The sequence below is a fragment of the Crocuta crocuta genome, unplaced genomic scaffold (genome assembly GCF_008692635.1).
Source record: "Crocuta crocuta isolate KB4526 unplaced genomic scaffold, BGI_CrCroc_1.0 scaffold1042, whole genome shotgun sequence".
Taxonomy (NCBI): Eukaryota; Metazoa; Chordata; class Mammalia; order Carnivora; family Hyaenidae; genus Crocuta; species Crocuta crocuta.
The window spans coordinates 111,385-114,006 of NW_027527557.1; positions in this window are offsets into that span (position 1 = coordinate 111,385).

Consider the following 2,622-nt stretch of genomic DNA (forward strand, 5'->3'; position numbering starts at 1 on the left):
CATCATTTAAGTATTACAAACCTAGTGAAAGGCAAGTCATAGAAAAACCTGTAATAAATCAATTTTGAGAGTGGAATGGTAGGGGAGCAGAGGAGACAGAAGCAACAACAGCAGCAGCATTTCCTTAACTATTAAAGAGGTCCATTGACATACACCTGCTCAGCCACCACTGAGAAGAATCTGTAGGCTTTCCCCAGACTCCTCAGGACTTCTAATGAAACTCTTGTTCTAGGTCTAGAACTCTTCACCTTGAGAACCTCTGTATTCATTTGCTTGGGCTGCTGTAACAAAGTACTAGACTAGGTGGCTTAACCAACAAATATTTATTGTCTCACAGTTTTGAAGGCCACAGTTGTGAAGTCTGAGATTAAGGTGTCAGCAGGCTGGCTCCTTCCTGTCTCCTTGGTATGTAGATGGGCATCTTTTCCCTGTGTCTTTACGTGGTCTTCCCTCTGTATGTCTGTGACCTAATCCTTCTGTGTGTGTCTGTGTCCCAATTTCTTTGTAAGGATACCAGTCATATTGCATTATAATCTGCTCTAATGACCTCTGTAAAGACCCTATTTCCAAATATAGTCACAACTTGAGGTCTTGTGGGTTAGGACTTCAACATATGAATTTTGGGGAGACACACTTCAGTCCATAACAAGTTATAAATAGGCATTTCAAACACAGCTTTTAGCTCAGTCAGGGACTGTACTTATGATAATGGTAATGGTGATTAAAAGACACTGTCTATGGGTACCTACGTGGCTCAGTCAGTTAAGCGTCCAGCTCAGGTCATGATCTCACAGTTTGTGGGATTGAGCCCTGTATCAGGTTCTGTGCAGCACAGAACCTGCTTGGGATTCTGTCTCTCCCTCTCCCTGCCTCTCCCCGCTCTCACTCTCTTTCTCTCTCTCTCTCTCAAAATAAATAAATAAACTTAAAAAAAAAGGATACTGTCTAATACATAAAATATAAAGTTTCATTAAGTTAATAGTATTAGATGTAACTGTATGAAGCTGGCTGCACAGGACTCAACAACACCCTCCCCATCAGAGGAATAGTATTTGGACTTTCAACTCTCCATAAAGCTCCTTGCCAATGATACCCAATGCATCTCCCCCAAATCCATGTGTTGAAGTTCTAATACCCAGTACCTCAAAAGTGACATTATTTGGAAACAGGGTCACTGAAGATGTAATTACTTAAGATGAGGCCATACTAGTGTAGGGTGGGTCCTTAATTCAATATGATTAGCATCCTTTATAAGAAGGAGAAATTTGGACACAGACATGTATACATGAAGAATCCTATATAAAGACCAAGACAGAGATTGGGGTGACACATCTACATGCCAAGGAAACACCTGATACAAATACCTTCCGTCATAGCCCTCAGAAAGAACCAATTCTGCCAATGCTTTAATCTTGGATTTCTAGCTCCAGGACTGTGAGATAATACATTTCTGTTGTTTAAGCCACACAATTAGTGATACTTTATTAGAGCAAACTTAGCAGACATTTGATGGGGTAAGTTCCCACCAAGTTCTTTGACAAGTTCAATCTGGGTTCTTCTCAGGTACGTAAGGATTCTCTATTAGTCAAGGAAATTAATGCTAGCTGCTGTCTAAAAAACCCCAAACCTCAGTGGTTTAACACATTACAAGTATATTTCTTGCACATAACACAGTCTGAGGAGAGTTTGTGGGATCTTTTACATAGTTGTTCATTAAGTGATGATTCAGAGATCAAGGTTCTGCTGTAACTAGGGCCTTTGGGCTCTACCAAATACTTTCCATCTAACAGGCTAATAAACAGAGAGTATGGAGAAGGAATATCAGCTTTTAATTGCCTTGGGATTGGCAGATCCTGGGGAATGAAGAAGAGTATTCTTTGGGTAAGATGTACTTATAGTCTTGCTGCCTCCTGTCTAACAAGTGAATGCCCAGGCACCTGGGTGACTCAGTCAGTTAAGCATCTGACTTTGGCATAGGTCATGATCTCATGGTTCATGAGTTCAAGCCCTGATTTGAGTGAGCTAAAGCTCCACATCGGGTGAGCTCACATCCCTCTTCAGAACAGTTTGGAATGGTCAGAATGGTATATACAACTTGTTCACTAATATACTGGTTCTTCTCTCTTTCTTGGAAACATACCTACATTTCCCAGACCCCTGCAATTAGATGGGCCATAAAAATATGTTTGTACAAATGGAGGAGTCTCCAGCTCTGCCTGAACTTCCTATCCCTCCATTCCTAGCTCATATGCTTATGGGTGGTTGTATGACTTCAGACAAGTTTGTCTCATTTTCCTTTGGAGACTTTCTTTTCCTATATGTCCAGTGGGAAGTATGGACCAGATGACTGCCTTCGGAGGAATAAGTTCTTGGTCTAAGCAGAGGTGAGACCAAGAGAGTGTTAAGTGATTTGTGTGAATTTGATCAGAGAGGTTGATGAGGATGAGGGCTGACTCTTGACAGAGTGCCTAGAGGAAGGATGATGGGGAAAATTCCATGGTAGACATTACCACTATCTACACAGTAAACCTTACCCTCCCATTAGTATTACATTTTTTACTATAGATTTAAAGAGAAAAATAAGTAAAAAAAAAAAAAAAAGTCTATCTCTTGTAATCCACT